The sequence below is a fragment of the Glycine max genome, chromosome 4 (genome assembly GCF_000004515.6).
Source record: "Glycine max cultivar Williams 82 chromosome 4, Glycine_max_v4.0, whole genome shotgun sequence".
Classification (NCBI taxonomy): Eukaryota; Viridiplantae; Streptophyta; class Magnoliopsida; order Fabales; family Fabaceae; genus Glycine; species Glycine max.
Window position 1 is genome coordinate 37,769,078 of NC_016091.4, and position 12,251 is coordinate 37,781,328.

Sequence of the window (12,251 nt, forward strand, 5' to 3'; positions counted from 1 at the left end):
TCTTGGTAGGGCATTGAGAAGTAATGTGTCCTCTTCCAAGACATTTAAAGCACTTTATAGAGCTAGTCTTCTCTTGCATACTAGCCTTAGGGGGTTGCTTTTCTATTGTCTTCCCCTTATCATCTTTGGGCTTAGAAGGTGCCGCCCCTAAGATGCCTTGACTTTGGTCTTTCTTTGGATAAGAGTGAGGGCAATAAGATTTTGAAGTAGCCTTCCTTTTAAGTTGTTGCTCAACCCTTATTTCCCAATCTAAGTAAGCCTTTACATTGTCCTTCCCATGGAAGTATGAGAAGTTAATGTTAGCCACTTAAGGCTTTCTTTCCTTTTCTCTCCTATGGGAGTGAGGTCTAAGATGTGACCTATGTCTTCCTTTAGAATAGTCACGAAGTTCCTCACTTAGGCTCTTGCAAGGGTCATGACTACTATAGGAGACATGTTTTTCTTTTCTTAATTCTTTTAGTATTTTCCTTTTTTCTTCTTCCCTTATTTGTTTCCTCTCACCTTGATTTATTCCTACCCTCTCTTTTCCTTTTTCTTTTCTTTCTAGTTTTTCTTTCCACAACTTGAGGGAACTCAACTCATCTAAGATTCTAGATAGAGGGTCCTTATGACTAACACTAGATGAATGATGACTCATGTTGGTCCCTAAGTTGTGGTTCTTTCTTGTTGAGGGTTTGCAAAAGATAAAAGCTAGGGTTCAAAAGAACTCAAGATAAGTTTGATAAGCAAGAAGAAAGTATTATGTAATAACAAGATAAACTAGGCGTGACTAATAAAGAAAATAAGCTATGAAAGTAAGCAAGAAATTAAAGTGCAAGAAATGTAAACTAGGCGAATCCTAAGAGTGTATGGATGACCTCATTTAAGGTTCCCAATAAAACACTCACTATCCTAAGGGAAAATTTCCTAAAATTATTACACACAAATGGAAGTAGGGTGACCTATTGGAGGCTCCCAACTTACTTCCAATGAAAGGCCTTTTTGTTACAAAATTTGAAAGCAAAGCAAATTGCCAATTACAAAATTACAAAAAAAAAGTCCTCAATTTTGGTGGCTATTCTCTCTTTGGTGTTTCACTCAATTTGGAGTGCTTCTTAATCCAATAGCTCTTAAGGTGGTTGGCCTCTTGCTTCTTGACTCAAATTCTTCAAGGGATGACACCAATCCTCCTTTCCAATTCCCTATAAGGCAACTCACAAACAAGGAAACAAAGAGACAAGCAATAACAAAAGACCAAAAAATGAAATGAAAGTTAAACCAATAGAGTTTTAACAAGACAAATTTTCAAGGATTATTAAACAATTAAAGCAATAAAAAGCACACAAAAGCAAGCTAGGAGTCAAAGAGAAACCTAGAATGGCTCTAGAGTAGAGTAAAAAAAAACTAAAAAAAAAATAAGACTCAAGAAACCTCTAGTTTTGGCACTTGTTTTCACACTAATTTTCAATTGAAATTTCAGAACTAAGATTGGTATCAAATAGGCACCAATTATAGAACAAATTTTGAGTCAAAACAACAAACACACTTCCCTTTCACTTTTTTTTTCCTAGACACTAATTTTTCCTGCCAACTTGTGTGATTTTTTGTATTTTTTAGTTTTATTTAAATCACTTTCTTCTTTTTTATAATTTTTCTCCAGATGTCTAGAAAATTCAGTAAAAATTTCAGCTCAAAATTCGCAGTGACCAATTCCCAGTAATTTTTACAAGTTCGTATGTTCAGGTTGCTAGCACCAACGATTTCAACCTAGAAATCAAGAGTAGTGTTTATGTTGCTTAAGGCTTGGATAATTACAATTTGTGTTTGCTTATGCTCAAATTTCTTGAATAACATAATTCAAGAGAGCTTAAGACTTATTTTGATTCACAAATCCAGCCACAACTCAGCACCACAACTCAATTTCTTCATAGGCATCATATAGGAAACTTAAAAAACAAAATAAAGTTCAACAACAAGACTACTTCTAGGAATTGATTTAGAACATGTTATGAACTAAATAACATGCATCAATTAGACTCAAAATTCAAAAGATATACTAAGAATGATAATAATACATGAACAAATGTATCTAAAATTCAATCAACAAAATCAAAATTCAACACAAACTTAGAACATAATGTGACAATTATTATGACTAAACATGACTCTAAGACAACATGGATTAAGTGATTTACATTAAGATTTTTGTGTTTTTTTTCTAATCAATATTTTGGAAGAAAAATTAGATCTAAAGGTTCATCACAAGAAGATTATGACTGAAAATGATAAAACCTAAAATCAATACAAAAACATGATTCAAGAGTAGATTTATAAAATTTGAACCATGGAAATGCAAGAACAAGTGTAGATCTAAGATTTAATCGGTTTATTTTTTTTGAATCTACTCTAAACAGCACCAAACCACAAGACAATGGAGAATATACATGGAAAATAATATGAAGAATAAGGAATTAAAGTGAATTGACCAAACAAAAACATAGAGGAAGCAAAAGAGCATCACCTAGATGAAGATGCTCTGATACCACATGATGTAGCTCCATGTAGAGCTTGTAGGCCTTGGATCTTCTTCATCAATAGATTCCTTTGCTTCTTGAGGTCTGATTGCAGCAGAATGGAAAGGAGAAAGATGAATGGAGATGCCACTTAAAGTAGAAGATGAGTCTAGAAGAAGCTCACCACCATAGGAAGCCTTGGATAAGAGCTTGAAGGTAAGAGAAGATGAATGGAGGGAGAGGGAGAGAAGAGCATGAAATTTAGTGCTTCAAAAGAGGTCTGAAATTTTAAGTTCAACTCTCAAATGATCAAAGTTGAAAAATGCACACACATGACCTCTATTTATAGCCTAAGTGTCACACAAAATTGGAAGGAAATTTGAATTTCTATTCAAATTTCACTTGAATTTGAAATTGAATTTGTGGAGCCAAATTGTGGAGCCAAAATTTCACTAATTATGATTAGTGAATTTTAGCTATGGTTCGGCTTACTAATTCTAGATCAAGTCCAAGATTCTCCACTAAGTGTGCTTAGGTATCATGAGACATGTAAAGCATGAAGGACATGCACAAAGAGTGACTATATGATGTGGCAATGGGGTGTAGCAAGCAAATGCTCACCTCCCCCTCTAAAATTTAATTGGATCGGGCTTCTCCCAATTAAATTAAATTTATTTCCCAACACTCAAATCAAATATTCACTTAATGCATGTGAAATTACAAAACTACCCCTAATACAAAAACTAGTCTAGGTGCCCTAAAATACAAGGGCTGAAAAATCCTACATTTCAAGGGTACCCTACCTACATTATGGAGCCCTAAATACAAGGCCCAAAAATAATGAAACCTTAATCTAATATGTACAAAGATAAGTGGGCTCATACTTAGTCCATGGGCCCGAAATCTACCCTAAGGCTCATGAGAACCCTAGGGCCTTCTCTTGGATCTCTAGCCCAATCTTCTTGGAGTCTTCTATCCAATGTCCTTGGGGGGTAGGATTGCATCATTGTACATGATCACTTCCCTTTTTTGTGATACAATCTTTAAGATTGGATGACCGAGTTTACCTTATGACAGTGTGTTATATTGTTATGCACAAGAGAAGACGCTCACTGAGCATACTAGCATGTTGGACGCTTGGTTAAAACAGAGCATACTTTCTATAGATGTGTATGATATTCCTTTAACATAACAATTTGTCCATTTGTTAAAAACATATTAGAATATTAATAATTTATACTTATGTTATACATCAAAATCTAGGTTGGATAAGACGCATGGTCATCCAGACCTAACAAAAAAAAGGTATTGATGGGGTTTTGTAAAAATGTTTAGGGGAGTCAAAAGCTTATATAGCCTTAGTAGAAACACATGAGGGAATTTTTGGTTCACACCAAGCTGGAAAAAAATGAAATGGATGATATTTCGACAAGGTTATTAATGGCCAACTATTCTATGTTGGATCAAGTGGCCTTGGAATAATTAAGAAGGGGAGGTTGAATTAATTATGAACGTGTCTTGACAAATTAAAAAATTTATCCTTCTTAATGTTACTAGATTCAATTAGGCTTTACAACTAAGTTATGAGAAAATAAAGAACTGAAACAATAACTTAGACAAAAGTAAAGCGAAAATAAAAAGTGCACAGCGGAAAATAAAGAGTGTAGGGAAGAAGAAGACAAACACAAGATTTATACTGGTTCGGCCACAACCCGTGCCTACATCCAGTCCCCAAGTGATCGAGGTCGTACCCGAATCAAATAAACATGAAAATGCAGTAACTAGGAAGTGATCCTAGGTCGTTTCTCAACGAGCAATGATAAATCAAATGTTCATAATACACTTGCAGTAACAGTAACGATTGGGGGGGGGGTTGTTTGTTTTGTGATTTAAAGGACAGAACAAGTAAACTGGAATACGAAACTACTAATATTAAAAATGGGTTGTTTCCTCTGATTCAGAAGCCATTCTCTTATCCTGGGTTATGGAGAATTCGTCCCTAACAGTTAACCACTTAATCCAACCCTATTTCAATTTACTAAGCGAAAATCAACTTAGGGTTGTCAATACGTGATTAGGCAACACATACACCAGTTAGCCTTTCGTCCATTAAGCATGAACGCAAGTTAGGCTCAGAGGCAATTAATCGAACACGAAGCGTGCACTGATTAATGTTCACGAATTTGGGTTAACTGGTGAAGGGGAAATTGCCAGGAAGCCACATTATAAACGAAACCTCAAAGAGAGTTGGGCTTCGTCCTCAAAAGGAAACAACACCAGAAAATCTAGCCTTCCATAGATTCAAACAGAAAACGCAATTGAAACTAAAAGCAGAAATGTAAATGAAAGTAGAAGAAGAAACAAGAACGAAATTGTTATTAGAAGCAGAAAATGGAAAATTGCATTAAGAACGAAATAGTAGCATTCAAGCAGAAAAACGTAAAACCTAAACAAAGCTCTGAATAATGAATAACATAACAGAATAACCTTGCATGCATCCCAAGGCTGCTATTTAAAAAGAGTCACTCAAAGTCACTGGGCCCTATTACAATACTCTGGCCCAAAACGAAATAAACACTGAACCACATAAAATAAAATTGCGAAATTTCCTAATTAGAAATTAACTAAGGTAAGCGCTGCTTTATTTGCCCTCTTCAAGTCCACAACCAAAATCCGGATTAAGCCCATTGTTTCATTAATTCCTGAAATTAGATTAAAAACATCAAATTAGTTAAATGAGCCCAAATAATAAAACTGCCTAATTAATTGACAATTAAGACCAATCAGTAATTAAAATGGTGCAAAAAAGGGTTTAGAAAATAGAAGAAAATGATGGCACATCAAAACCCCCCATACTTAGCCTTTTGCACTCATGGGCAAAATGAAACAAAGAACAAAATCCAAGGATATCAAAGAGAGACAAACGAAAACATTCACATATTTCTCAATGAACATCAAGGAATGAAAGGAATGGGTAACATCTAACATAAGGAGATCCGAAAAGTCAAGACATTCATGAAAATCATCCAAGCAACCCAATCATGGCAAAATAGTTAATCAGCTCAAGAACGAAAAGTGATAAAGCCTCACAAGATATACACTCTATCTCTCAAGTGTCTAGGCTACTATTTATCCTCAAAGCACCCATGAAAACAAACACCACATAAACTTGGCAAGATTCTAAAATTGACAATCAACCCATAAACACAAGCACATGAGGATCAAAAGGTCTTTTAAGGTTGTAATGGGCCCAAGGACAAGGTATGGAAAAAAATGGAATAAGTGGCTGAATCCCAAAGGAATAGAGGAGCAATGGGGAATAAGTGCATATTAAGAAAAAAATAAGAAAATAAAAAGTAGTAAAGATAAAATTTAAACATAAAGAGTAGAACCAAGAGTCTCATCATTCTTTTGTCATTTAAGATCTTATTCACTCAACTTTATTGTTTTTCTTTTTCTTTTTCGATTTTTTTTACATATGTTGCCTTTGAGAAACAACATCTCATTCAGCATGTCCAACATTTAACCAATATACAATGTACATCAAGTATGGCCCAAAATACATCATGAAGCATAGTCAACAAAACATGTTATCCAATGAAACAAAAACCCCCCACACTTATTCCCAAAACAATTCCAAAGCTCCAAAATTCCTTAAGGATATGGTGATATCATGGTTTTTCATTTAAGGCTTGTAGTGAGCTTCAAAACAAGGAAAGGGAAACAAGGCTCCAAAGGGCTATCAAAGGAATTAATTCAAGATAAGTCCATTTGGCTAGAAGCTTATGAGAACAAAATTGTCTCAATCATTTCCAAATATGCATGTGAATTAGGAAGCATCAACAAGGATCAAGCCAAGGCTATTGTGCAAGCAATCAATGGGGCAAAACACACCGAATGATTATGATGATGGATGACTCAAATTCTCACAAAGGTAAACTCATCACTTTCAAATTGAGCTTTCAAAACTATCATGACATGTAGAGGAGAATCAAGGATTTCAAGTCACAAAATGTCAAGAACTTTTATTTTCAAAACAATTACCCATTTCTTGAACATATCCTATAATTCAAAGAAAAACATGCAAAGACGTACATGCACATAGAATTGACCCAAAATATTAAACTAGAAATCCGACGAAACTAACAACATTAACAAATTAACACAACTAACAAATTAACAAAACCAACAAAACTAGCAAAACCAAAGAACACCCCCCCCCCCATACTTAAACAACACATTGTCCTCAATGTAGCACAATTAAAAGATTAAAAACAATTAAATCATCAAATAGAATCGGACAAGTGTAATAAAAGCAAAGAAGGAGATAGGAAAAGAAAAACTCCCTAAGTCATGGTGGAGGAAGAGTAGGGTGGAGTAAGGAAGTCTCTTCCATCACTGTGTCCACTAAAATAGGGTTCGTGAGGAATGGCTTAAGTCGATGTCCGTTGACCTTGAAGCTCTTGTTTGTAGAGTCGCTTTTGATCTCAACTGTACCATAAGGAAAAACATTAGTAACAACAAAAGGACCAATCCACTTAGACCTCAACTTACCACTCATGAGTCCAAGCCTAGAATTATACAATAACACTTTTTGCCCAACCATGAAGTCCTTCTTAACTATCATGCTATCATGGAACTTCTTGGTCTTTTCTTTGTAGAACTTGGCATTCTCGTAGGCTTCTAGGCGGATTTCATCTAACTCACTCAGTTGCAACTTTCTTTCCTCACCAGCTTGATCCATAGAGAAGTTGCAAGTCTTCACTGCCCAGTATGCTTTGTGCTCAATTTCCACTGGAAGATGACATGCCTTTCCAAAGACAACCCGATAAGGAGACATTCCTATGGGTGCTTTGTAGGCAGTCCGATGTGCCCAGAGAGCATCATAAGCCTGGTACTCCAATCTTTCATGCTTGGCTGCACAATCTTCTCTAAAATTCTCTTCATCTCCCTGTTAGAAATTTCTGTCTGTCCATTGGTTTGGGAGTGGTATGGTGTGGATACCCTGTGTACCACCTCGTACTTTTTAAGCAGGGCATGCATTGTTCTGTTGCAAAAATGGGTTCCTTGATCACTAACAATTGCTTTAGGTACTCCAAACCTCCAAAACAGATTAGACCTGACAAAATCTGCAACAACTTTGGCATCAGTAGTTCTAGTGGGCTTGGCTTCCACCCATTTTAAAACATAGTCAACTGCAAGGAGAATGTAAACATAACCAAAAGAGACAGGAAAAGGGCCCATGAAATCTATACCCCAGACATCAAACACCTCACAGAATAGCATAGGTTGTTGAGGCATTTGTTGTTACCATGTAAGTGTATTTCCTGCTCTCTGACACTGCTCACAAGTGCTGCAGATCTTCCACGCATCTTTAAAGATGGTGGGCCAATAAAAACCACAATCAAGCACTTTGCGAGCTGTCCTTTGAATACCCAAATGACCTCCCGGTGCGGAAGAATGACAGAACTGCAGGACTGAGTCAGTCACATGATCTGGAATGCATCGTCTAATTACCTGATCACTGCACAATTTCCACAAGTAGGGGTCATCCCAAATAAAATACTTAGCATCACTTTTAATTTTATCTTTTTGGGCTTTAGATGCTGAGGGAGGAAAAACAGAAGCAACTAAATAATTGACAATTTTAGCAAACCAGGGAGTAGAAAGAGAGTCAGAAATACTATACAGTATATACAAATGATCATCCGGGAAATCATCCCGAATGGGTGAATCCGCATCCGTTACACGTTCGATCCGACTCAAATGATCAGCAACTAAATTTTGTGCTCCGCTCCTATCACGGATCTCCAAGTCAAACTCTTGGAGCCAGAGCATCCATCAGATCAACCTAGGCTTAGAATCAGCCTTCTTCAACAAGTACTTTAGAGCTGCATGGTCAGTATAAACAATAATGCGGGTATTAAGCAAATAAGATCGAAATTTTTCAAGAGCAAAAACTATGGCTAGAAGCTCCTTCTCAATAGTAGTATAATTCACTTGGGCTGCATCTAAAGTCCTAGAAGCATAGTATATCACCCTGGGCAATTTATCAATTTTCTGAGCAAGGACAGCCCCTAATGCATAATTTGATGCATCACACATAAGCTCAAAAGGGGTTGTCCAATCGGGTGCCTGGATGATGGGGGTGGTAGTCAGCGCTCTTTTGAGGCAATCAAAAGCCTCTTTGCATCTGTCATTAAAGTCAAACTCCACCTCCTTTTGCAATAAGTTGGACAGTGGAAGGGTTACTTTGCTAAAATCCCTTATAAAGCGCCTGTAGAATCCTGCATGACCAAGAAAAGATCGCACCTCTCGCACACAAGAGGGGTAAGGCAATTGTGAAATAACAGAAATTTTTGCAGGATCTACTTCAATACCCTTATTGGAAATAATGTGGCCTAAAACTATATCTTGCTCAACCATAAAATGACATTTTTCAAAATTTAGAACAAGGTTAGTTTCAATGCATCTATTCAAAACTTTTTCCAAACTATCCAAACAACCATCAAAAGAGGATCCATACACAGTGAAATCATCCATAAACACCTCTATGCAATTTTCTAAGAAATCATTGAAAATACTAATCATGCACCGTTGGAAGGTACCAGGGGCATTGCACAGGCCGAAAGACATTCTCCTATAGGCAAAAGTGTCGAAGGGGCAGGTGAATGTGGTATTTTCCTGATCCTCAGGAGCAATAGTAATTTGCATATAACCAGAAAAACCATCAAGGAAACAGTAGTGAGATTTACCTGCCAGGCGTTCAAGCATCTGGTCAATGAATGGCAGGGGAAAATGGTCCTTTTTGGTAACCTGGTTCAGCCTCCTATAGTCAATGCAGACTCTCCAACTGTTCTGCACCCGAGTAGGAATTAACTCTTCCTTCTCATTTTTTATCACTGTGAGGCCGGTCTTCTTCGGCATTACCTGGACGGGACTCACCCATTGGCTGTCAGAGATAGTATAAATGATTCCAGCTTGCAAAAGCTTGATTATCTCCTTCTTCACTACATCAAGAATCACCGGGTTGAGTCTTCTCTGTGGTTGTCTTATTGGTTTAGCTCCATCCTCTAAATTTATTCGATGCATACATGTGGATGGGCTAATACCAGGAATGTCCGCCAGGGTCCAGCCTATGGCCTTCTTATGCTTCTTGAGAACAGACAACAACTTCTCATCTTGCTCATCAGCAAGGGAGGCAGATATAATCACTGGAAAACTTTTGCTATCATCCAAGTAAGCGTATTTTAAATGTGATGGTAGAGGCTTCAATTCTGGTGTGGTCGGCTGGATAGTGGTAGAAGGAGATGGTTTCTCAGCTTGTACCTCATAAAGAAAGTCAGAGGTATGTGTACTTCCTGAAACATGGTTAGTCCTATCTGACTCTATAAAATCAATCTCGAGAGGTAAAACACCACCACCAGACATGCAATCAATATCACCTTCAGATTCACTCTCAGCATCAAATTCAGACATATGATCAAGTACAATTTCAGACTCAATGCATGAAGAGAGAGAGGCATGCAGATTAGAGTAAAGATCAGTCATGTATTCATCAACAACATGGTCAATTATTTCAGCACGAAATACAGAAGGATCTTCATATGGGTATTTCATAGCATCCAGAATATTAAAATGAACAATTATATCACCAAACTCCATGGATAGTGTGCCTGCATAAACATCTATCTTAGTTCTAGCAGTTTTCATAAAGGGTCTGCCTAGAATGATGGGAACTGATCCTTGAGAAAATCCATCCTCCATATTCAAAATATAAAAATCAACAGGGAAAATCAGTTCACCAACTCTAACTAAGACATCTTCTATGAAACCAACAGGGTAGGCAACACTTCTATTAGCTAAATGAATTACCACATCAGTTGACTGCAAGGGACCTAAAGATAGAGAATTAAAAATAGACAGAGGCATAACACTAACAGAAGCTTCTAAATCTAGCATGGCATTGTCAAACTTACTATTCCCTATAATACAAGGTATGCTGAATGTACCTGGATCCTTACATTTTTCAGGAATTTGGGGAACAGATTTACCAATCAGTGCGGAGACATTTCTGCCCATGCTAATTTGTTCACTTCCTTTAAGCTTCTGCTTATTAGTGCACAACTCCTTCAAGAATTTATTATATCTTGGAATTTGCTTTATTGCATCCAGCAGAGGTATGTTTACCTCTACTTTTCTAAATGTTTCGAAGATCTCTTTCTCTGCCTCTTCCAATTTTTTGTTGGAAACTGCTCCTGGAGGGAATGGAAGAGGAGGGATGTGCTGCTTCTGCAAATCAGAATTACCAGTGGAAGATTCACCTGCACAGAAATTGTTAGGTAAATTTTTGTCATCACCTTTTTCTGGAGTAGAGTGAAGTTTAGCAGGTTCATTTGCAGATGAGGAAGGTGCTACGGGTTGAGGTCCTTGACACTGCTTTCCCGACCTCAATGAAATGACACTGACATTTTTGGGATTTTGGACAGATTGAGAAGGCAGCTTGTCAGAATTCTGGGACTGTTGTTGATTTAATTGTGTAGCCAATTGTCCCATCTGATTGGTTAAGCTCTGAATGGAGGCTCTGGTCTCTTGTTGAAACTGCATGTTCTGCATGGTCATTTGCCTCACAAGTTCTTCGAGGGAAGGTTGCGGAGGAGCCTCAACTGTCGGTTGTTTCTGGGGCTGTTGCTGTTGTTGGATTGGTGGAGGAATGTATGGTCTGCTTGGGCCAACAACATTTTGGAAGGAAGGAGCAGGCTGCTGTTGTTGTTGCTGCTGAGGGCTAGACCATTTGAGTTTAGGGTGATTCCTCCATCCAGGGTTGTATCTGATGCTGGAGAGGTCATAATTGTTCTGTTGTGATTGATTTTGCTGCTGAGGTTGAGGAGGTCTATTGTAAATGTTTGCAGCATAAGCTTCGGGCTGCTCAATTGCTCTAGGTTGCTGCATGGAAGGGCAAAAGTCTGTATGGTGGTCAGCAGAGGAGCACAAACCACATACTCTTGCGACAGGTACATATTTATGATTCAAGGCCAGCTGGGTTACCAAGTTAACCAATGCATCTAGTTTGCCTTCTAGCTTCTTAGTTTTGGATGATGCAGCTGAGTTTGTAGCTACCTCATGCACTCCTCTAATGACTATAGCATCATTTCTGGCGCTAAACTTCTGGGAGTTGGAAGCCATCTTCTCAATTAAATTTCTGGCTTCAGTAGGAGTCATGTCTCCAAGGGCTCCACCACTGGCAGCATCTATCATACTTCTCTCCATATTACTGAGTCCTTCATAAAAATATTGGAGAAGAAGTTGCTCCGAAATCTGATGGTGAGGGCAACTGGCACATAGTTTTTTAAATCTCTCCCAGTATTCATACAGGCTCTCTCCACTGAGTTGTCTAATACCTGAGATATCCTTCCTGATGGTTGTGGTCCTGGAAGCAGGGAGAATTGTTCTAAGAATACTCTCTTAAGGTCATCCCAGCTAGTGATGGACCTTGGAGCAAGGTAATACAGCCAGTCCTTTGCCACTCCCTCTAAAGAATGAGGAAAAGCCTTCAGAAATATGTGATCCTCTTGGACATCTGGGGGTTTCATGGTGGAGCAGACAATATGAAATTCCTTCAAATGTTTGTGCGGGTCTTCACCTGCAAGGCCATGAAACTTTGGAAGCAAATGAATCAGTCCAGTTTTAAGAACATATGGAACATCCTCATCAGGGTATTGGATGCACAAGCTTTCGTAGGTGAAATCAGGTGCAGCC

At 37.8% G+C, this 12,251-nt stretch overlaps 1 non-coding gene across 1 annotated transcript; it reads left to right on the forward strand.

Moving 5' to 3' along the window:
* The first annotated feature begins 11,808 nt into the window (after window positions 1-11,808).
* On the forward strand, window positions 11,809-11,915 carry LOC113001564 (small nucleolar RNA R71). Its single transcript, XR_003266958.1, has one exon. It is a non-coding gene; the product is annotated as a small nucleolar RNA R71 (small nucleolar RNA).
* The last annotated feature ends 336 nt before the right edge of the window (window positions 11,916-12,251 follow it).